The sequence below is a fragment of the Mustela nigripes genome, chromosome 1 (genome assembly GCF_022355385.1).
Source record: "Mustela nigripes isolate SB6536 chromosome 1, MUSNIG.SB6536, whole genome shotgun sequence".
Taxonomy (NCBI): Eukaryota; Metazoa; Chordata; class Mammalia; order Carnivora; family Mustelidae; genus Mustela; species Mustela nigripes.
This window is the reverse complement of record NC_081557.1, coordinates 51007665-51031458: the sequence shown is the minus strand read 5'-3', so window position 1 is coordinate 51031458 and position 23794 is coordinate 51007665. Positions and strand designations below refer to the sequence as shown.

Here is a 23794-nt window from a genome sequence, read left to right as displayed (position 1 = left end):
GTTTGGGTTGGAAACCTTTGTGAAAAGGATAGATCACTTCCTTTCCATGCACAATGCCGACATGGTTAACCTCTCAGAGATGGGCCTGGGGCACAGACTGCGTTGCTGGGAGCGCCAAGCCCCGCCAACCCCTGTACCCAGCAGCCGGGGCTACTGCACCTGCTCCATGAGATTGTCGGCCTTGGCAGGCTTCTGGTTCTTCTCACCCTGACCTTCTTTCTGCTGCCCACAGACCAGCCTCCAGCTATCCAGTACCTTTCTTCCCTCTTGCATGTGCATGTGTGTTTCCTTTCTGATTTACTATTTCTACCAGTCAGGGACGAAGAGATGCGACAATTGAATTTATTGGATTTGTTCATTCATTTGTGTGTTCATACCTATTCAAATAGACCCATTCTGGGTCCTTCTAGGAAATCATCCATCCGTCTATCCATCCACCCACCCTCCCACCTTCCCTCCCTGATCAAGGACTTCTGCAGTGGCTTGTAATCAGTCCAGACGTGACCACAGCCTCCAGGCAGTATATGCGGGGTGAGAGTGATGTACCTCACACGTGCCGGTACAGGACCTCCGGTTTATACCCTGCCTCTGCGTGCATCAGCACACTGAGTTTTTGCAACAGCTCTGAGAATAGCATTCGCCCCGTTTTGTGCATGATTAAAGCAAAGCTCAGCAAGATGAGGTCTCCCGCCCAGTGGCCAGCAGTGAGCATGGAATTGCAAGGGGAGCTCAGGTCTCTAGCTTGTCCCGTCCCCTGTTCCTTTTCCTCTGTGTTCCGTTTGTCAGCCGGATGATGTCCCTTTCATTTTCTGCTTCTGTCCCGAAAGATGGTTGGTGGTGGCTTAGGTCAGACCCATGCCTCTGTAAAAAGGCCAGTGCGAAGAAGAGTGCCCTGTAGTGCCCATACCTTGTTCTGCAGTAGATCAGCGCACATCCTCCAGGCCACACTTGTGCTCTCAGGAGCCCTGCTTCCCTGTGATGGTCAGGGTCCTAGGACGCATGCGTGCACAAATTCGGGAAATGCTGGATCACATCGGTTGAAATGTGTTGATGTCAATTAGGGATCCCAATAGGCGGTACAGTAGGCAGCCAGCCTTCCTCAGCCTGCAACTCCTTTGTCACAGAGCAGACTCTGGGACTCATCGCCTGGAGGGGACACTTGGGGAACCGCTGATCTACAAACCCTCGCTTTCCCATCTTGCCTCCAGCTAGAGTAGCTTCCTTGCCCGAGGCTGTTTGCATTTTGACAGAGGATCACAGGGAGCATGGTTTAGCCCCAGGAAGGAATCAGTAATAACGGCAGAGTTTGGGCGAGAGGAAGTGCAAGGTGGAGACCCTCTCATTCTTATTCTTTCATCCTCCACAAAACGTATCTCAAGACATCTACTGCGCGCCAGGCACAGAGCCAGCATCTGGAAATGCCAAGATGAATCTGACTAAGAAGCTTCCATTTCATTTCCCCATGCCCGCCAAGGGTTTTTAAAGAAAGCCAAATTCAAGCCCTAAAAGGAATAAGTAATTCTTCTTGTTTTTCAGGGGTCTTTGTGGTGAGTGTGGGTTGACGCTTTCTTCATCTGGGCTTTAGTCCTGGGTTCTGAAGGGCATGAGGGAGCCGCTTCCAAGAGCAGTTACCCTGGGCAGAGGGCACAGAGGTCATCAGGGAGGGCAGGAGTGTGGGAGGTCCAGAAGGGGGAAGGAAAGAGGGAGGAATACTTCCCCTGGGATTGAGCTGGGGAGGGGCAAGGGGGGTTCTGTGGGGGGATCTCCCCGCAAAGAAGCACAGAGGTTATCCTGGGAGTTGTCAGGGTGGCAGGCTCTAGCCAGCTGGGAAGAGCATTCTTGGAAGACAAGAGCCTGAGCAAAGGTAGAAAGGTGGCAACAAGTGGGTTACGTACGTCTTCAGGAAGCTGGAAGGAGCCAGGGTGATGGGGGAAGAGGAAGAAAAGGGGGTTTGCTGGAGATGGGGGTGAAGAAGCTGCCCGGGGCAGATCAGGAGGGTCTGAACACCAGCTGAGGGGAAGCATCTGGAAGGGCCAGACCATGTCATGTTCATCCCAGTGTCCCCTGCACCTGGCGGTGCCCCGTTTGCAGACTGACTGGACCCTTCCGCTGTGGAACCTTGAACAAGTCCTCCTCTCTGGACCTTGAGTCACTCATGTTCATGTCAGGCAAAGTCACCTAGCACTTCCCCTCCAGCTCTGAAGGACTCTCAGGAATTCTTGATGTGTGTGCAGGGCAAGGCGAGAGTGTTTCTCCCCACCCCCTGAGATCCACTGGGCTGCCCCAGTTGGGCACAGGCCAGAGGCTCCCTGGGTGTGGGGCAGCCCATTTGCTGGGCCTGGGGTCAGGCTGGCTCTCCTGGTGGAATTCACTCCTCTCTCCCCCTTCAGCAGTTGGGCAGTGGGCTCAGGACAAAGTGCCTTCGTGCCCTCCCTACTAGATCTTCTCAGTCCCCAGGCTGTGCTCTGGGGGGAGGGGGAGTTGAGCCAGCCCCGGGTTGAGGGTTGTGCACATGAAGCAGTTTGGTGCAGGGTAGGAAATTCTCCTCCTTCCCTCTTTGGAAAAATGGCTAAGTTACTTAACCTCTGAGCCTGTTTCCTCATCTGTAAAATGGGAAAGTTGTAATTCCCATTCTGGCCTTTTCTGAAGATTCCATGAGATAAAGTTTATGGAAATGCATAGTAAACTCACTTACCCCACATAAGTATAAACCATTTTGTCAATAACATGTATTTGTCCTATTTCCATGATCCCCCAGGGCCTCTGGCCCACTCACTTCTTTCTGGAAGCCTCCCCACCCCACCCGTACCTGCTTACTATTTACCATGCGGTTTCTCCTGCTGAGTACATTTTATCCAGGCCAAAGCGATAGGAGCCCATGAATTATGTACAAGCAGCACATGCAGGCCTGGGCTGTGTTTGCACTCCTTTTCTGGCATGCATTCCAACAGGAGAGACAGCCCTGCCCTTCCTGTGTGCTAGGCCCTGGACCAGATACAGTCCCCTGTCCGGCTGTCTCCCAGAGGTCTGCAGAGTGTTGGGTCCTGAGCCCCGGGGAAGGATGGGGAGCACACATAAGGAAGTCCTTCTCCCCAGCTCAGCTGTCCTATTCAGGAGGCTGGGTCCCACAGGTCCTACAGGAGACTCTGGCCTGTGTCCCTGGGTAGGTGAGGGGGAGGGGAGTGGTTGGGGTCCATGGGCAGAAGGACACAGTCATCCCCCCTTCCACTTCCCAGAGGGTACCAGGAGATGTCAGTCAAGGTGGTTCTGATCTCTGATGTGGATGCTACTTTATTTCTGGGAGCAGCCTGCAGCTTGTCACAGAGTGCTCGGTCAAAGCCACTCTGCCCGTGAGGAGGCACAGGGGGAGAGGAGTGGGCTGTGCCCAGCTTCCCTTCCCTCAGCGTTTTGAGGGGCCTTCTCAATGCCCTGGTTCCTGAGAGGCTCCCAGATGGTGTCCTGGCTCAAGTAGGGCTGGGGTCTCCAGAGACAGCTGGACTCAGCCAGCAACCAGGGGTGTCACAGACGCTCCCTCCTCTTAGGTTGGCGTGGGGGCAGGGGAGCAGGAACAGGCAGGCAGAAGGATATAATGGAACAGGAAAGTCATTTTAAGCAGTTTATTGGAAGAAGAGCCAGGAAACATAAGCATCAATTGTCCCTCATCCTAAAAAGGCCTGACACACCCCAGTTCCTGTCCAGCTCTATCCAGTGCCTCTGCAACCTTGGATATGTGATGCAGGCTCAGCTGGAAAATGCTGATGACAAGGCCAGCCTCACAAGGCTACTATAAGGTCAGATGAAAGGCCCCAGCAGGTGGGACATTCAGTAAGGTACTGGGCACATAGTAGGCCACCAATTCACAGGGAGGATCTAATTATGGCCCAGAGCAAAGAAATCGGATTTTTAGTCGATGTGGTGTTTAAGCTGGAGAGAGAACATTTCTTTAAATATCCTTGGAAAGGTCAGCACAGCTTAGATGTGTTCTCAAACCTATGACCCCAGCAGAGGCGCTTCTAAGTCGCCAGGTGTTGGGGAACTTCCTTCTGGGACCAGGCAAGCCTCTGTGGCCAGGTCACCCAGGGTGTGAGGCATGACTCGGCATGTTGCCAGTGGCCCAGGGTGAGTCCCTAGTCTCCCCATCCCCATGGAAGGAGGGGAATGGGCACCTAACTCTCTTGAATGGTGAGATTCATGTGAGAAATGATCGGTAAAACTCTACTGGGAAAAAAACACAATGGACACATAGTGGGTGCTTGGGGGCTTTCTGCAGGAAGGTGGCCCCAGGTGCTGGCCAGCGGCTTGGGGCAGAGAACCCAGCCTCTGCTTCCTTCCTGGTGTCATGGCTATGCTCTGCAGCCCTCCCTTGGTCTCAGGCTCTGGCCGGGTCAGGGACTGCTGGCTACCTCATGGTCACGGCTGACCCCCAGGCCAGCATCCCAGGGCTAGCCGCACTGCTGGCAGCTGGCAAGGCACTAGGCCCCTGCTCAGCTAAGAATAGAAGGCTTTGTGTGAATTAAGCAGCAGCCGGATCATCTCAGTCCTCCTAGCCTGGCCCACAGGGCTTTATTAAGCAGGATCTGGGGCCATTGTGGGTCCTCCCGGGTGGAGGAGGGAGAGGGTGGGTGAAGGGTGCTTGGGCTACCACAGGCTTCCTCAGGACTTCTCTCATGTTTACACGTGAGGATGATTTTATTTTTTTTCCATAAGTAAGGCTCACTGCTCCTCCCTTCTCGTCCCTGGGGCTGGCTGGGGAGCATTACCCAGGGTTCCTGGGGGAAAATCTCTCTGAGATGTGTTCAAACAAACAAGCTGGCCTCTGAGAGGAACAAACGGATCGATGAAAATGGCTTTGTCTTCAAGGAGAGCTGATGACGGCGGTCATTTATTGAGGGCCTACTGTATGCCAGAACCTGGGCTCCACACTGGGGTCCTTGGCTCATCTAACCCTCACAGGGGCACTGCGGGAAGGTGTCCTCATGCCCACCATGTGCACGAGGACACCAAGACCCAGTTACTACTTGGCAGAGCTGAGATCAGAACCAAGATGTGTCCTTCCTCATGAGTTGGGGAAAATGTGAGAGTCCTGGTTCCTGGAAAGAGCCCTGGGCAGGGAGGACTTCATCTCAGAGCAATGACTTGTGCTTTACTTTACGTTACCCCAGGACTGGATGGGGAGGACAACAGAATAGATGTAGGCACCTGTTTGTTGAGTTGGAACGAAACCAAATCCTGTGCATCTCAGGCTCACCTTCTGGGAAGTGGACTGAAGCTGCTTGGGGCAGGGTCAGGAGGCCATAGCTCCATATTCCTGGTGTTTTGAACAGTGAGTGTCCGGGTCCCCCATTCTCTGCAGGGCCCTGGCACCTCCCAGCTCCCTTACCCTTTAGTGATTACTCCCAGTATGAAAACTGGAAGGAGTCTTAGGTCATGCTCTGGTTATACAGGTGGGAAGCCTGAGTCCCAGGAGAATAGAGGCTGGGCTGAGGTCATGAAGTAAATGTGGTGGGAACACATAGTAGGTGTTTAAGAAATCCCTTCTTTCTTCCAATGTTGCTTCCCTTGGGCTGAAGGGCTAGAGTGGAACGGGGGATAGAGTTAGCCTGATCCTAGGAGGGAGGGAAGGAGGGAGGAAGGCAGGGGCCAGTGCTGCAAGCCTATAATCCCCCAGTCCCATCTGTGTTTGCCCAAACCTTGTCTAACTCAAAGCCCCCTCTTCTGTGAAGCTTGCCTGGACTCCCTTCCCTAACTGCCCTTATAACCTCCCTCTCTACCCTGAGAGTGGGAATTTTTTTAAGCTGTGGTAAAAAAACATATAACTTAAAATTTACCATCTTTATAATTTTTTCTACTGATATTATTTATTTTTCAGAGAGAGAGAGCAAGCACAAGCAGGGGAATGGCAGGCAGAGGGAGAAGCAGACTCCCTGCTAAGCAAGGAGCCCAATGTGGTACTTGATCCCAGGACCCTGGGATCATGACCTGAGCTGAAGGCAGATGCTTAACTGACTGAGCCACCCAGGTATCCCGCAACTTAATCATTTTTAAGTGTATCATTCAGTAGTGTTAACTTTATTCACATTATTGCACAACATATCTCCAGAAGTTTTCGGCTGACAAAACTGAAATACCCAGGGCATCCAGCTGGCTCAGTCATTAAGCATCTGCCTTCGGCTCAGGTCATGATCCCAGGGTCCTGGGATCCAGCCCTGCATTGGGTTCCCTGCTTAGTGGGGAGTCTGCTTCTCCCTCTCCTTCTGCCCCTCACCCTGCTCATGTTCTCTCTCTCTCTCTCAAATAAATAGAATAAAATCCTTAAAAAAAAACCCACTAAACTACAACACCCATTTCCCCCACCTTCCAGCCCCTGGCAACCTCCATTCCATTATGAATCTGACTATTCTAGGTGCTTCATATCTGTGGAATCCTACTGTATTCATCTTTTTGTGACTGGCTTATTTCACTTGGTATAATGTCCTCATGATCTGTCCAGGTTGTAGTGTGTGACAAGATTTCCTTCCTTTTTCATGGCTGAATAATATATTGCCATAGGTGCATACCACATGTTTATCCGTTTGTCTGTTCCTGAACACTTGGATTGTGAAGAGTGGGAGTTTTGAAGGTGAATGGGCCTGGTTCGAACCCTGTCTTCTGGCATCGTTTGAGCTGTGAGTCTCAGTCCTTTGTCACTTACTGCTGAGCCTGGTGGGGTTGCAAGGATTAGAAATCGTGCATGTAAAAATGCCCAGCAAAGCAGGTTCCCAGTTGGGGTGGTATTCATCCTCATTATGCACTTTCCATCTCTGGATGGATCCCTTTTGGTATTTTGGGGACCCACATACCCAAACTCACCTTAACCCTCCTCCACAAGGCCAGCTCAGAATTTGGTGAATGAGCAGCTGTCCCTCTCCCCGGGCCCAGAGAGGGACAGAGACTCACCCAAGTTCACACAGTGGGTCAGTAGCCATGCCAGGATTACACTGTCTCCACCCTTCCCGCTCAGGGAACTTCCTGCTGCGGTAGCCGGGCTCCAGGAGCCTTGTCCTCAGGTAGGCCTGGCTCTCCAGAGGCCCATGTATAATCCTGCAGCATGCAGGGCTGGGGAAGACCGGGAGCAGGGAGATGAGCATCTCAGGCTCCTCTGTGTGGGGCCTGAGGCAGGTCGCATCTGCCAGGCTCCTCTGATGGCCACCTTCTCCCAGGGCTGCAGACGGCAGTGCTGCCCCAGCGATGAGAGGCTCGTGTCTGATTCCTGCGCATGGCTCAGGCTTGCCTGAGGTCCTGCCTTGCACCTGGGAGCTCACACTCTGATTTCACTCACCTGTTCATTTGCTTACTCCTTCACTCGGTCATTTATTCAGCAGCAGCTCCCTGAGGCCTGCCGGGGTACCAAGCAGACCTTGAAGGCAGTTAGTATGGCATAGCAGTGAATATCGTGCTTTCTGGGGCTGAACTGCCTGGGTTCAAATCTGGACCCTGACCATTACCAGCTCTGTGATCTTTGCCAAACTGCTTAGCCTCTCTGTGCCTCAAATTCTAATTCCCTAAAGCAGGGATAGTGATGTTCCGGTTACTATTATTACAAATCAAAACCACCTCAAAATTTTGTGACTTTATAAAAGAACAACCATTTTGTTATCTCAGCATGTATAGGTCAGGAATCTTAAGGTGGGCTCAGCTGAGGGTTTCTGGCACCAATATAGTCAGATGGCAACTAGGGCAGCGAGGAGCGGGGGCAGCAGTGGTTGGCTGGGCCTCTCGTCGCAGGGCTCTGTTCCTAGCTGTGGGCTCACGTGGGCTTCCCCATGAAATAGCAGCCTCGGAGCTGTCAGGTAGTCCCCACAGCGGCCCAGCGCTCCAGCAGGAGTATCCCAGTGAGGGTGGCAGAAGCTGCATCACATTCGATGAGCTGGCCTGGGGAGCCTCATGGTGTATCTTCAGCCATTAGTCCAAACTCCCCGCCCAGATTGAAGTGGGGGTAGCATAGACCCTACCTTTCCCTGGGAACATTGTAGAAAGAGCATGTGGGATGACAGATACTGCTGCAGATGTCTCTGAAAATACAGTCTGCCATGGTTGTGAGAGTTAGGTGAGTCAAAACATAGGAGTCATCTAGAACAGTGACTAGACATTGTAAATAAGTGATAGCTATAGATAATCAAGGGTGATTTTAACCATATGCAATTTACTCATGGAGTGCTGACTTTAAGACCTGATGCCCAATACAGAAGCCAGTTCACTGAACTGCAGCATTTCCCACTTGGGTATTGAGGGATCTATAGGAGTTTGATGCACAGAGGGAGATAGCTGTGTAACGGTGTGGAGTGTGGTGTTCCTGGGGCAGGGAGTTAGCTCCAGGTGGCTGGGACTCCCCTGAGATGAGGTGGGGGGGCTGGGAAGGTGAGAAAAGCTTTGCATGTAGGGCTTCTCCCAAGGGGTTCTTGGCTGTTTCTCAGGCAGAGATATGAAAGGCTGGAGAAGGGGCCTGGCTAATGAGGGAGCCACTTCTGAGGTGTAGTCAGCAGGATTTGGGAAGGTGCTGGGCTTAGGGGGTACAGGGAGAGGACAGGGATGTTGGGGCGCATGCCCAGGTGTTTGCCCAGAGCATTTGCATCCATTTTGCATGTGATATACGTACCCACCCTCACTTGCCTTTTTCTCCCCTTCTGGTATATTGGATACTTTGCAGTTTTCCTCTGCTGCAAGGGGAGATGAAAGGGTGGGAGTGTGCCTGCCTTGGCAGAGGGGTCTGGGGGAACCTAGAAGCTAACCCTAAGGAAGCCGGCAGGGCCAGAGAACACCCAGTGGCCTCAGCCCTGCACCTCTCCTGGCCTCTCCTTCCAGCACCCCTTCCTACTCTGTAGACTTGCAGGGTCTGAGTGGAACAGATCCTGAAGGTTGTGGTGTCCTCCTCCCACTCACATCACAGATGGGGAAACTGAGGCCTGGGGACTTGCTCCACATCCCACGGCAAGTTAGTGAAGGAGCCAGCCCCAGATGCTCCATGTGGCTGCCGCACTCAGGGTGCCTCTGATTCTGTTCAGCAGGAATAAGAGCTCTGTAGGCCTGGGTTCCTCCCTGCGAGCCCCTCCAGCCCCTGCTCTGCTCCTGCAGCCTCCTCCCATCCATTCTCCATGGCCGTGGCTGGGCACAGGATTTCAGTGAAAGAGAAGAAGGGCTTAGCAGTCATGTGGTCCTGGGAAATTCACCTGTCTCTCACCTGTAAAGGAGCAGCCCCCCAGCAGCCCCCCAGACCCTTCTGTCCTGACAATCAGATGGACTTGCCAAGGCTGGCTTCTGCCTCTGATGTTGGTGCTGACTCTGGGGAAGGGAACAGCCAAGGATTACTCGGTGGGGCATGTGGGCCACCATGGGGAGGCAAGGCAGGACCAGGGCTGGGGAAGGGGACTTAGTCTTGATCCTAAAAGCTCTGAGCTGTGACCAAGCTGGGCCAGCCCTTCCCTTACATGGGAGAGGGGGCCCAAGGGAAAGATCGGGGTGGGATCTGAGCAGGAGCTCCTCTGGGGGCCAACTCCCCACCTAGCACTGAAAGGGCAGGCTTCCTAGAGGAAGAGGTTATGGAAACTGAGGGGGAAAGAAGGGCAGAAGCTGCAGAACTGTGAGCTATTGCCGCCGCCCTCTGCCCCAGGCCCCTGGTGTGCAGAGGTGAGAGCCAGCCCTGAGCCCCAGCCAAGCCAACCTTGACTCTTGGCACCCATGGTGCCCATGGGGGAAGCAGAAGCCCAAGTCCATGCTGCTTCCAGGATGCTGCATCTGTGGGCCTGTCTACACCTCCACGAGCCTGTGTTTGTGCGTCCGTGTGTATTTGCCCGGGCTGCCTGTGAACATGCGCTCTGTATTTGTGTGTGCCTTCCTCTGTGTGTTTGTGCATGTGCTTGCTCGCACACATAGGGATAGAGATAGGGACAGGGGTGGAGAATGAGAGGGGCCCCTTGCTTTCCTGCAGGCCCCGGGGGTCTCGCCTTAACACGGCAGACAGGTTAGCCTGTGTCTACAAGGGGCTGTTAGAGTTCCTGGTTTTAAGCCCCAGGGGGAGGGGAGGGGCGGAGCAGAGACAACCTTTACCCTGGTAGGTGTGCGGGTAGAGGGGTGATCCAGAGCTCACCGATGGGGCAAATTCAGCAGAAAGATGAGTTCCCCAGGTGTGGGGACTTTCTCCCAGGGGCTCTTGTGTGTAGAACTTGGGCGGGATGCTAGGACTCAGTCAGATCAGGCAGTGCCTCAGCCCTTCCAGAGCCATACGGGGGCGTCAGGACGCAGCTGGACACAGCGTGGCTCATGAAAACAGGAAGAGGCATGCCCGATCTACCAGGAGAGTCAAGGAAGGCTTCCTGCAGGAGGGGTTTGAACTGAGACTTGAGGGCTTTTTGGTGGGAGCTGAGGGGAAAAGGTTGGGTAACAGGTCTCAGGTAGGCCTAGGGGCTTGAGGAAAGTGGGTGGGAAGGGTGATTCTCATCTGCCAGGTCTGGAAGACTGAAGAATGGAGGTTTCTTGAGATAGGGACAGGGGTGGAGGGCACTTAGGGGAATGTGATGAATTCCTATTGGGCCACCACAGGTATGAGGTTCCCAAGCCAGGATGACCAGGGGTCACTGAATACTTGGGCTTTGAGCTTGGTCCAGAGATGGCACTGCTGGATGATCTAGGAGAAGGTGAAGGGCAAGGGAGGACAAAGGGCTCGGGAAGAAATGCTGCATGAGGCCTGGGAGAGGGAGGGGCCTGGAGACAAGGAGGGAAGCCAGAGCAAGTGATGTGCTGTATGCCAGGAATGAAGGATGTTTCCAGAAGGAGGGTGAAGCCCACCGTGTCAGGGAGAACTGAGAGCTGCCCAGTGGCCTCACTCACATGGAGGTCATGGTTGAACCTGGCAGGAACAGAGAGCTGTGGGTTTAGCAGCAGGTGGGAGGGAGGGAGAGGGGACACGAGTGTAGACATCTTTTTCAGAGGTTTGGATGAGAGTGCAGGCTAGAAGGGGGTGGAGGGGAACCAACTGGGTGAGACTCACGCCTGTTCATTGCCACCTGGAAGGAGCCAGCCCAGCGGAGGTTGGAGGGAGGAGTGGGTGAGACGGGCTAGGAGCACCTTCTTTAGTCCTCTGCAGGGGCCAGGAGATTTTCCTGGAAGGATGGTTATATGGAGCGGGGGAGAAGGAGGTGGCAGCCCTTAGTCCTGCCCTGAGCTCTGCCAGGCTCCAGGACCTCCATCCATCTTGGGGGTGGGAGGATCAGGGAACCCTTTCCTGTGGAGACTTTTGGCGTCCTAGGAGGCAGGAACCCCGCAAACTGAGCATCCTCATAAAGCAGGTTCCAAGTCAACGATGATGCTCAGGGCTGGGTGGAGTTGTGCTCCCATGTTTTTCTGTCCCAGGACTCTAGGGTTACTTTGGAGCTGCTGCAAACAAGAAAAGCTTGGGAAGGTCAGGGCAGGGATCCTCGGGCTTCCAAGGAGGACACACCCGGCTCCCTGGGGGAGCCAGGGCAGGGTTGGCCTGCAGGGAACTGGAGCAGGTGTTCACAGCCCGAGTCCCCCTCCTCGTCCTCCCTGTACACCACCTTGGGGCTGGCTCTTTCCAGGGGCAATCAACCGACGAGTCTCACCCAGTTTGTCCCCCTCCACCCCTTTCCAGTGAACACTCCCTTTCTTCCCAGTGACCAGGACGTTCTTTCTCTGGGTCTAGCCGAAGTCTGTCCTGCTGCGTGTTCCCTTCTGGTGAACTTGTTCAACCCTGCTCTGTGGAGCCAAGCTGATCAGCCGGCCTCTTTGAGTGGCGGCCAGTGTTTTTACAACTTGTTTTCATAAAGTTGGTTTGAAGTCTCCCTGCATTCCCAGAATGTCAGACCCGCCCTGATTCACAAGGATTGACCAAAACAGGATCTGAGCCAACCAGAAGAATCTGAGGACTTAGTCATTCTCCTTGGATCATCTACAGATCCTTCTGCTTTCCTTCTAATAAAAAAAAATGAAAGTTAGCTCAGATGGCCAGGAGGGGACAGCGTTCAGGGCTGTAAGCAGATCAGACCATGCTGGCCGGTAGAGGGGTCAGGGCTTAGGCTTTGCCCACCTCAAGTCCATTTTGCTGCTTGCCATATGGGGAAGCTTTAACAACTCAAAGTCTGAGCCTCAGTTTCCTTGTCTCTGAAATGGGAAAATTAATGGTACCGCTCACCTAGCTATCTTGGGTTGGGTGATCTAGAACCAGACTGTGAGGCAAGGATTCAGGTGAGAGTGATGTATTAAGAAGTTTTCCCAGAAAAGAAGCTGCTAAGGGCATAGGGAAAGTAGAACCAGAAAGAGGAGGAAAAGTAAGAGTGGAAGGGTGCTTGGCTCAGTCTGCACGGGAGCTCTGGGGACAGGGGACCAGAGCTGACTGCCAGAGCAAGGATGCTAGAGAACTCAGACCTTTACCCAGGTGGTCGTGGTAAAGGGGGCCCCAGGGAATGACCATGACTGCAAGTGAAGGGATTCCGGCAGGCTCTGGGTCGTCTGCCCACACACTTCCATACATGTTGGCGGCTAGGAGGGATCGTGCAAGCTGGTGTGTCCCTGAATGGTAAAGGGATCCAGGGAGCATGTGTGAAGCATGACAGAGGCCTCTCCTGAGAATTCGTCTGTGGATTATATTCCAATAGAGCGTATATGGAACTGATCACCTGGAGTCTGGCCCAGAGGAAGTTCCAATAAGGGACAGCTCTTCTTGCCTGTTAGAAAGGGGGGTGTGGGAAAGGTGCCGCACGACAGCATGGTCCACACGACATGGGGCCTTCTGAAAGCTTCCTTGTGCTTCCACTGCTCCCTTAGGCCCATGTGCTCTCTTTCCACTTCCAGAAGCAGAATCCCACAGAGCTCCCCAGCTGGGAGACCTGGCTCCAGCCTCCAGCCCTGTCTAACTTGGAACCTGAACTAAGTTCACCAGATCAGGATGGACTGAGCTGGGTAGCTGAGTGCTCCGTCACCGCTGTTAATCACTAGCACATCTGACAGGCGTCTGTGGTGCTCATACTCTGCTCAGATGTGCAGGGTGTTATTCTCACCAGGCTTAACAACTAGGGTACTGCAAGACCTATCCTGAGGCCCAGGCTCCTCCCTGCCTGCTCGCCACCCCACCCTCCCTGCCACCGCCCCAAGGAGCAGAGGGTTGACGGGCAGGCCCTGTACGAAGTGTGCAGGGCCCAGGGCAGAAATACAAATAGAGGCCCGTAGATCTCTGTTGGGTATTTGAAGGTTATAAAATAAGCCCAGACAATTAATTTGATTTTCTCACCTTGACAATTATATCTTCATGATAGAAATTGAAATATACATGTAAAGTAAGGATTTTATACAACTGAAATTGACAAAATAGCAAAGAAGACCGAACATAATTACAAGTACACATCTGGGTGTTTCGTTGGTAGGCCAGTGATGTTTTGATGAGAGGTAAGACATTACTCCTTATTCATTTCATAAAATATATTTGTTCATTTTAGCGAGATTGCCACAGTTATGGTGTTATAATCAGGATTTGCACATCATTTGAAAATTAGGTACTGATAGTAACAGTCTGAAGGATCAAAACAAAATGCAGTTATATTTAAGGTGCATGGAATTTGAGTATATTTCCATCAAAAATGTAAATTAAATGCAAAGAAAGGAGAACCTGTCTCTTCAAAAATAATTTTTATGCCTTGAAATTATGTATGGAAATCAAAACTATACATATTATAATCAATGAATATCAGATTTTAAAATAAAATCATTTGAATAGAGATGAAATATTCAACTTTTTGAACATTTATAGAATTGAAACCATTCAGTCCCAGCCTTTCATGTCAATGTAAAGAATTTGTGTCCCTTTTCATGTCACGTTAATCAGAGTGATGTGAATTCTAAGATACTGTAGCATTCTTCAGCCACTTTGTGCATTTATTGTGGGCACCACCCTCTTAGAACCACAAAGTGGAACAGGGAGAAAAGCCAAAAATAAATAAATAATAAAGTTGCTCGGCATTCCTGGGAAACAGATACTCTGTTATGCAAGAAGCCATTGCTCTTGCAGTCTGAGAGAAAGGATTAGACAAGTTGAATTCCCCCCCCCTAAATCTTCCTGCCTCTTGGTCCCCTCCCATTCCCCCCAACCTGGGCCACCACCACCTAGTGTCCCTCTCCCCCATCAGTAACAAAGTGACCCACAGTTCTTCATCTGAACAGAATCACCTTTTGTTCTTCATGCCCAAGGAATGGAGAAGGGGTTTAGGGGGGCCTGAGTGGCGTGAGGGGAGCAGATTACACCTGCGTGTCCCACGAATATCCCGTGGCTCCCGTATGTTCTCTACTGTGTTCATTTGTGAGCATGTTTCTGTGATGTGTGGGCTCTGGGCAGTGGCCTTTCTTCCTTGTGCCTCAGGGTGATTCAGGGGGTGGGAGGAGATCTCATCGGTGAGATCTCTATCGGACAGCTCAGAGCAGATAAATGATGGAGCTTGTCCTTTGGCGGGTGTTTCAATCTATGTGTCCGCATTACTCAATGCCTTTCATTCATATATATGCATTTTCTCATTTATTTAAAACTTGAATTTGCTTTTTCCAGCCCTTCATTTCATCATGGAATGCCAGACCATAGGTAGTCTTGTTTTTTTGTTTTCTTTTAAAGATTTTATTTATTTGTCAGAGAGAGGGAGAATGCACACATGCATAAGCAGGCTTCCTACAAGGAGTCCAACGTGGGACTCAACCCCAGAGCCCTGGGATCATGACCTGACCTGAAGGCAGATGTTAAACCAACTGAGTCACCCAGGCATCCCTTTAGGCAGTCTTGTAATGCTGCCCCACATCCTGCAGATGAAGGAATAAAGGCTCAGAGAAGGGTACTGATGTACCTAAGATCACATAGCGAAAAAGTCCCTGGCCATGTTTCACAGTCCAGGAATGGACGCCATGTTTGAGTTTCAGGTAAAATCCAAATAGGTGTTACTGTATCCCAGGCAGCTTCTTCAGGCTCTGCTCCCCCAGCCACCTGCTGCTCAGGGCCCTGGGGGATCCTGAAGGGGTTTTCAGCTAGAAGAGCCACTTCCTGTTTGGGGCCAAGCACTTCCTTGAAGTGACTCACAGGCTCCCACTGGCCCCGTGCTGGGAAACCAAGGTGGGGGTGGAGCTAGGCTCAAGCCATGTCCCCTTCTTTCTGCCTGCCACCCCAGCTGGGGGACCCTGAGACCACACAGTGCCAGAGACTGGAGGTAGGAGGAGCTGGAGATGGAAGGAGACCGCTGGACTGTTCTCACCCAGCCTGCTGGGCAGGGCTCTGAGAGTACAGGGAAACCCAGGCCATGGCGGGCAGGCGGGCAACCTCCACATCGCGTCATACCCACATCTGCCTTCCAGGCTAGCTACCGGCCATGTGCAAGCTGACAGCAGAGGCTGGGACCCCTCAGAGAGAATCTGTGTCACTTTCTCTTCAGTGCAGAAGGATGGTGAGGTGGAAAGTGCAGGAGGCTGGGAGTCATCAACCTGGATTTGTGACACCAACTTTCTCATGAATTTGCCCCCCACCCTTCTCTGGGTCTCAGTCTCCACGTGTGGAGGAAGAATTGCTGGCTGTGGTGTTCTGTGATGGCTTGGTGTCTCAGGATGTGTGTGAAGAGATTTGGGGTTGAATTTTGGCTCTGCCACCTTGCTGGCTGTGTCCGTCTCTCAGAGTCTCCATTTTTAAATTTGAAAGAAGAATCACTTTAAGCATTTTACATAATGTAATCTTCACATCAACCCTATGAGTCAGGTTTAATACTGTTGTCATTGTTGCTATTTTATGATAAGGAGATGGAGGAATGGAGAGGTTAGGTAACTTGCCCAAGGTGACACAGTAAGAGTCAAGATCCTAACTTGAACAGTTTGACCCCAGTGTGCATGCAGTAACAACTGTGTTTTGGGGGTGCCTGGGTGACTCAGTTGTTAAACATCTGCCTTTAGCTTTGGTCATGATCCCAGAGTCCTGGAATCAAGCCCTGCATCAGGCTCCCTGCTCGGCAGGAAGCCTGCTTCTCCCTCTCCCACTCCCCATGCTTATGTTCCCTCTCTTGCCGTCTCTCTCTATATATCAAATAAATAAATAAAACCTTAAAAAAAAAAATGGAGAATCTCAGGTCCCGGTCTAGACCTCCTAGAAAACACTGTGTCAGACTGTGTTTTAACAAGGTCTCCAGGTGATTTGTTTGCACGCTGAAGTTTGAGAAACCCTGCTCTATTTATAGTCCATCTGTCACTTACGGTACTAACGGGAGACACGAGAAATAAGAAAGCTTTGTAGACAGTAGCACTAGGAGAAAGCTGGGGACTGCAGGTAGAGGGAGGCAGGGTTCAGGTGCCATGGGGGTCTGTGTCTGAGGAGCTCGATGTCACTTCTAAGCTCCGTCCTGCTCCAATCTGAGGCTGAGCCTTGGCCGTGTGTTTCTTGCCAGTGTGTGACTTCAGGGCCCGATGGCATCAGAAAGTTCTCATGTTGATATGGGCTTGGGCAATGGGCCTGAGCCACCACCCCTGTTGTGGGTCTGCACAGCAGCAGGAGGCCAAGGTCCCAGGCCTAGCTCTGCCTCTGACTCTCTGAGAGGCCCAGGGAGGCTCCCAGTCACGCCAGCCCTTGTGGGCGATGTGGCCGCATCCTCGCGAACCTGCAGCACTGTCCCAGGGTTGCCTCCTCTCTCCTTTTCTTGCCATGGCCTATGGGTACCATCTCTCCGCCCAGTTCCTAGACAGGAGGGCTGCCCCTCTAGCTGTAGGAGCTGGGGATGGGGGAGGCAGCGCATGAGTCAGAAGTTAGCCACATAATTGTGGTGCCCTGGATCCCGCCTCCAGCCCCCCGGCCCTCCTTGGTAGCTGGGTTAGAAGAGCAGCTGGTTCGGTGGCTACCTCCAGAGAAGCAGGTCTCTGGGCTGCATGAAAGGACCTCAGCCTCCTCACCCCAGGAGCCACAAGTAGCCCCAGTCTCTCTCCAAGGCAGCTGGGACTTGAATTGTGTTTCTGTGAGTTCCAGAGGGTGTGGGAGTGGCTCAGGGTACTGGTTGCCCTGGGTTTAGGGTTAGGGCTCGTTTGTGGGCAGCATACGTGGAGGTAGGATTGCTTGTGTGGGGTCTGGTTGCTCACAGCTGGATCCCCCCGTCAGCTCGGCAGCTTCCCTGGGCAGCAACAAGGTGTGGCCCATCCCTGGGGCCCACACTCAGCACAAGGTGGACGCATGTGGGGACTTGCAAAGGGTCAGGTGGGAGAGAAGGCAGGGTGGACTGATGAGTGATATGACTGGGTTTGTCCCCTTGTCCCCTCAGCTGTCCCAGGGAAGTGACATCACCGCCTCTGTGGACAGGACATCCTAAGGAGCCCCGGTCACAACCACTGATACCTTCTTCAAGGTAAAGAAAAGCAAAGGGAAGTGTTGGTGGCGGGGGGGAAGGGGAGGTTAGAGACAAGCTACAGAGGGAAGCACACTGGCTGCTAATGGGGACAGCATCGTGCAGTTTACAAAAAAAAAAAAAAAAAACAAAAAAACAAAAACAGAGTAATAATAATCAGAAGCCCTCAGTAGAGCTGTCTGGTAGACCATTCCTTCCTTTGTACCAGGGACTTGCCTAAGCCCCTGACACATATTAGCTTGTTTCATCCCCACGACAACCCATGAGGTGCTAGTATTTTTCTAAAAAGATTTTATTTATTTGACAGACAGAGATCACAAGTAGGCAGAGAGGCAGGCAGAGAGAGAGGGGGAAGCAGGCTCCCTGCTGAGCAGAGAGCCTGATGTGGGGCTCGATCCCAGGACCCTGGGATCATGACCTGAGCCGAAAGCAGAGGCTTTAACCCACTGAGCCACCCAGGTGCCCCAGGAGGTGCTATTATTATCCCCACTTTATAGATAAGGAGGCTGAGGTCTGGTTGTATTATACCAATCAGTAGGTGGTAGAACTGGGTCTCAAACCCAGGCAGATTGGCTCTCAATGCACATTCTTAGTCCCTGTGATTTCCTGCCTTTAGAGCCATATATTAAACTAAGTTTCCTTGACTTTCAATTTGGGAGTTTAAAGGGCTCCCATTTCCAGGAGAGATTGGTATTTTAAAAGATAATCCTAGAGAAAGTTATGCTTCAGCCAAAGGAATGAATAGCAAATGATGGAATTGGAGGTCTTGAATCATGGAACTGGCATGAACCTTCAAGGCATGCTGGGCCAGCAAATTCCTGCAGCTTTCTTCCTCAGCATTCGAGTAAGTCCAGTTTTCTTTGGTTACAGAAGGGAGACCTAGATATTTGAAAGGAGGGAAGAAAAGGTTAGGCCCCAGTTCTCAGACATCCTGGAAGTAGAGGGGCCCCTGTCCTTCACAGGACACCACGATGAAGAGAGACAGAGTAACAGGAAGTCCAGTATTCTGTGCTAAGGCTGAGGCCATCTTGTTCTAGACCCAGAGCAGATGTGTGTAAACAGATCTCAGGGGGTTACACAAAAATTGTGGGAGAAAATACTTAATTGAGACTTTTTTTAGTAACCTTTTTTCCTGTCAATTGGGAGAAGCTAATTATTCTTCAGGAGCAGAAGTGGAAAGGGCTCAGAAACGGCTGCACAGTAGCGTGGTTTAAGAGGCTCTGATCTCCTTTCCTTCCGCTGCATATTCAACCAGCTTTTCCGACTGACAGATAACCCTGCGGCCTCCTTGGTGCCAGGCCCAGTGCAGAGACACAGGCCCCCTGCACAGTGACTCCCCTCTTGGGGATGGGGACTGGGGTATCTTGTGTCCCCGTCGCCCTGTGCAGGGTCACAGACACTGGGTTCCTCAGAAAAGCTTGGCTAAATGGTTCTGAAATCCTGCCTGGTAGGCAAGGCAGCTAGGGAAGCAGATAATTACTGGGCACAGAGGCCTGCGATCATGTCTGGAGAGTTCTGCCAGATGACGGGAACACAGAGATAGGAGGCAGTGGGCATCTGGGGGGGGGGGGGGGGGGATCGGACTGAGCTTTGCACAGGGTCCATTTGTTAAGATGGACAGGACTTGAACTGGGGTGGTGGGGAGGGCTTTCTTGGCAGAGGGCCCAGCCTGAGCAAAAGGTGTGGAGGTGGGGAGACGGGATAATGTGGTGCGCTTAGAGCAGAGAGCTGTGAAGAGGGGTAAGGGGGAGGTGAGGCTATGCTGGTAGATATAAGGGGAAGGAAGCAAGAGAAAGATTCCTTAAGTGATAGGCCTTGCTTCTCTCCCCAACCCCAAGGGCCTGCTTGGGAAGCCCATTTGTATGATAACTGCTATTTTACATAAATAAATAAAATAAATCAATGCTCTCCATTCCCTCCGGGAGTAAAAACTGGGCAGGGACAGGTTTGCTTAGTGCAAGTCTCTGCCATACTCAGCTTTCTCCTTTTCCTCCTTCATGAGGACCCAGGGAGAGGCCTCGGAAAAAGTCAGCCTAGTCCCTGTGATTGAATCACCATGTTCCTGGGAGGGACTGGGGTGTCAGCCTAGACAAGAGGTTGATGGAAGGCTCCCCCTCACCAAGCCCCCAGGCTGATTCTTGAGGCCCTGCCAGAAGCCCTGAGAATATTTGCTCACTCTGCCTGCTCCGGGGAGAACCTGTCAGTGCCAGTGGGTAGCAGCAGTAGGGGTCCTGGCAGCTTCAGGGGGGAAGAAGTCAGCCTTCCAGGGAGGGAGGGGCCTATCACAGGATGTATGCAAGCCCACGCAGGCCCCTGTGCTGGGGAACCACCCCTAGGAGCTGTACTGGGGATTTCTACATGAGAAGGGTGGCTGGATGGAATGTTCCAGATCTTTCTCTGCTGACATTTGAAATGGTCTGAAATCCAAAGATAGTCTGAAAATCCAAGGATAGTTCTTGGATCCCTGTTGGACTGCATCAGGATTTCATGATTGTATGAGTCTTGAGTGAGTCGATTCTAAGACCCTGGTTTTGAGAGCTTGGAGCTAGATTTTAAGTTCTGAGATGCTAAGCTTCACATTCAGAGCAAGGCCAGGTCATTCCCGTGAACTACTCAGCCTATACACATAGTCCTGACTTGGGAAACAGTGGTCCCACCTATGTCAAGAGAAGCCAGGTCCCCCGGGCAGGGTCCATTCCTGGCTCCTGTCCAGCCTGCAGCCGTAAACACGCCCGAGACCCCCATGTCTGTCCCTGTAGGGCCTTCACTGAAGCTCGGCACACCTATCCAGGCCTCCACCAGCCTCTCCTCCCTGTCTGTCTATAAATTGCGGATCTGCTCCTGCCCTGTGGAGCTGGCCAGATGCTCTGTGAGCGGGTGTGTGGAGGCCCTCATGCCCTGGAAAGCACCGGGCACGGGCTGTAGCTGTAGCTGCCATTTGGGTAGCGTGCTTGTCTCCTCGAGAGGAAGGTTCGTGTCTCATTCTCTGTGAATCATTCTTGGCTCCCAGCAGGGCCTGCCACAGAGCAGAGGCTTCTTAAACATAGACTGAGGGAGCTCAAGAGCTTTAGGTAGGGGATAAATCGTCCCCGAGGCCACAGTTCCAAGGAAGCCATCCCATCCCGAGGGAGAAGCAGAGAGCCCTTTCTGCAGGAGGACAGCCAAGAGGGGCGGAAGAACTGGGGAGCCCTTCACCGGGGTCTGGAGCCAGCCTGGAATATCAGTCTGGCTTGGCCTGCTTGGAGGGGAAGGGAAATCAGAGGTCTCCTGGCACGGAAGTGTTGGATAAACAGGCAGCCCTGGCACCACTGTGGAAAGAGACGAATAATGACCCTAATTACAGCCTGATTGATTCTTTGAGCCTCCTGCAGAGCCCAAGCTTTAGCCACTGAGCCAAAGCCAGGGATTTGTCTCAGTGGGTTTGGGTTTGGTATCTTGATGGGTGACCTGGAGGTGCCCTGCTACCCCTGGTCTCCCAGAGGGCAAGGAGTCTCCTGTTGGCAACAGACCCCCTCCCCCAGATGGTGCCCACATGGGGCTTCACTTGCTGGCTGGAGCCTGGGGCCGCCCTCAGCCCTGCTCATGCCTCTCAGCCACCAGGCTTTCCTTGTGCTATCCCCCTACCTAGAGCCCCTGTGTCCCCCCACTTTGCCACAGATCCTTCCTTATTTCTGAATTCCGCATAAGTCTGCCTTGTCCTAGAAGTCACCCTGCAATGATTAAGTGCCGGGATCCAAGGAGGCACAGGAGTTAGTGAGACCCAGAAGAGACCCTGACGTGGGCAGGGAAGGTTTCCTGGAAGAGGGGTTTTTGAGCTGAGCTCAGTAGGAGTTTTCCAGGCCTTGAAGATGGGCAGAGGGGCCCAGAGCAAAGGCCATGATAGGTATACCTGTGCTGGGCACAGGCGATGGACGAGAGGCAGTGAGGAAGGACCACAGGGAGGCTGTGTTCCCTGAGCACTATGGGGAGGTGTCCTCATAACCCTGTGCCTTTTATGCCTGAGGTTTTACTCTAGGAGAATGTTGGGGTAATCACTGTGAGTTACCAAGCCTGTGACTACCTATACCGTGGTCCTCGTCAAAGATGGTGGAGGCATGTTGGCGGGGGCAGCCCTGGCCTGGGGCTCTAACCATGTCACAGGCCTTCCTGCAGCTGTCATCATTGTTTTGACTGTTCTAGTCAGGGCTCCCAGCGTTACTCTTGGGAAGGGAGGGGCCTCTTCTCAGACTGGGCAAGGACCATGGGGTTTGTCTTTCCCTCCTTCCTGTCCTGCCCTGTCTCCGGTTTTCTCCGGAGGCTGAAGAGAAAACAAGTGGTTAAAAGGCTGTCATCTGGTGTCATGTATCCCGAGACAGGAAAGCCGAGGCCAGAGGCTTGTGGGGTCCACCCAGCTTGCTGGTCACCCAAGGCTGGGTTGGGGTTGAGGCCAGTGAGGGCAGCTGTGGCCAAGGAGAAAGGGGGCTGTTTCTTGTGCACTCATGTGCCCCGCCTCCCTCCCCGAGGCCCTGGCAGGCCGCTGGAGAAGCTCAGGTCTCCTCCTCCTCATCAGGGGTTTCCCTTTTCCTCCCCTGGGTTCTCAGCCCTATTCCCTGCCCCTGCTCCCCTGGTGCCAACCAAAATATTGGGCTTGGCCCTTTGATGTGCAGTTTGCTGGGCGTCGTGGCCGGCACAGACATGGAAGGCAGCAGGAATGTGGGCAGACCTTCCTACCCGGGGCTGGGGCCACGGAAAGACTTGACAGTCATAGGTTCACATCTTCTCTCCTCCCCAGTTAGCAGTTTGGCCTTGGGTGAGTCACTTAGTCTCTCCCTCCTACCTATCTGTCTATTCATCAACCGACTGATATAGGTATCAAATTGAATGCACAGGTACTTAATTAATAGCCTTTGGGAAACATTTTTAGGTTTACGGAAGAATCGATCACAAAGTAAAGAACTGCTCTATACTATGCCCTCCTTATTGACATCCTATGCTGGGGTGGTATGTTCGTTCCAACTGCTGAGACAATGCTGACACAGTATCATTAACCAAAGTCCTAGTTTCCACCAGGGTTCACTTGTGCTGTGGGACATTCTATGGGGTTTGACAAATGTCTGATGACATGCACCCATTATTAACGCATCGTATGGAGTCGTGTCATTGCCCTAAAAATCTTTCTCTCGCCCTCAACCCCTGGCAACCTCTGCTCTCTTTACTGCTCCCATGGCTTTGTCTTTTCCAGCGTGTCACAGAGTTGGAATCGTGCAGTTGTGTAGTCTTTTCTCAGACTGGCCTCTGTCACGGAATAACACGCTGTTAAGATCTCTTCATGCATGTATGTGGCTCGATTGTGCATTTCTCTCTGTCACTGAGACTGATTCTGTTCTCGGGAGGGGGGGGGGGCCGGTTTGTTCATCCATTCATCTAGGGCCCATGTTTCCAATGCATAAAAGAAGGCCATGGAGCTTGACTTGGGAAGATTGTCATCAGGAGATGACACAGGTATAATCCATGTCACTTTCTGTGACTAGCTTCTTTCACTCGGCCCTGTTTTCAAGATGTATTCTTGTTGTAGCATATATCCAGGTTTTGTTCCTTTTTATTGCAGCCTTAGGTCCTTTTTAAAAAGAATTAAAAAAATTTTTTTAAGATTTTATTTATTTATTTGACAGAGAGAGATCACAAGTAGGCAGAAAGGCAGGCAGAGAGAGAGGGGGAAGCAGCTCCCTACTGAGCAGAGAGCCCGAAGCAGGGCTCGATCCCAGGACCGTGAGATCATGACCCAAGCCGAAGGCAGAGGTTCAAACCACTGAGCCACACAGGTGCCCCATTTAAAAAAAAAATTAAAGATTTATTTAGAGGGACGCCTGGGTGGCTCAATTGGTTAAGTGGCTAACTTCAGCTCTGGCCATCATCCCAGGGTCCTGGGACAGAGCCCTATATCAGGCTCTCTGCTCAGCGGAGCCTGCTGCTTCTTCTGCCTGCTGCTCCCCCTGCTTGTGCCTTCTCTCTCTCTGTCAAATAAATAAATGAAATCTTTAAAAAAAAAAAAAGATGCACTTAGAAAGAGTGCAGGGGGATGGGCAGAGTGAGACAGAGAGAGAATCTCAAGCCGACTCCGTGCCAAGCGTGATGATCGCTGCAGAGCTCAATCTCATGACCCTGAGATCATGACCTGAGCTGACATCAAGAACCGTACACTTAGCTGACTGAGCCACCCAGGTGCCCCTGGGTCCTTTTTGGTGTCATTCAATCTAGTCCCCCATTTCTTAGGCAAGTAAAGTAAGGCTCAGAGAGAGCTAGTGAGCCATCCATGCTTGCACAGCAAGTCAGTTGAAGACCAAGGTGGAACCAGGGCACCGACAGCTGGCCTGAAATTCTTTCTACTCTCAGGAGAGAGAACAGGCTTGGGGGCTGCAGGC

At 52.3% G+C, this 23794-nt stretch overlaps 1 protein-coding gene across 6 annotated transcripts in view; it reads left to right on the top strand.

Moving 5' to 3' along the window:
• GDPD5 (glycerophosphodiester phosphodiesterase domain containing 5) overlaps positions 1-23794 on the top strand; it is an 83368-nt gene that overhangs the window by 12717 nt on the left and 46857 nt on the right. For 4 of the 6 annotated variants that reach the window (XM_059411064.1, XM_059411016.1, XM_059411026.1 and 1 more), the window contains exon 2: positions 17310-17393. The exons of the other annotated variants lie outside the window; for them this stretch is intronic. The gene's annotated coding sequence lies outside the window, so the exon portion shown is untranslated. The remainder of the gene's footprint in view (positions 1-17309; positions 17394-23794) is intronic. 6 annotated transcript variants of the gene reach the window in all.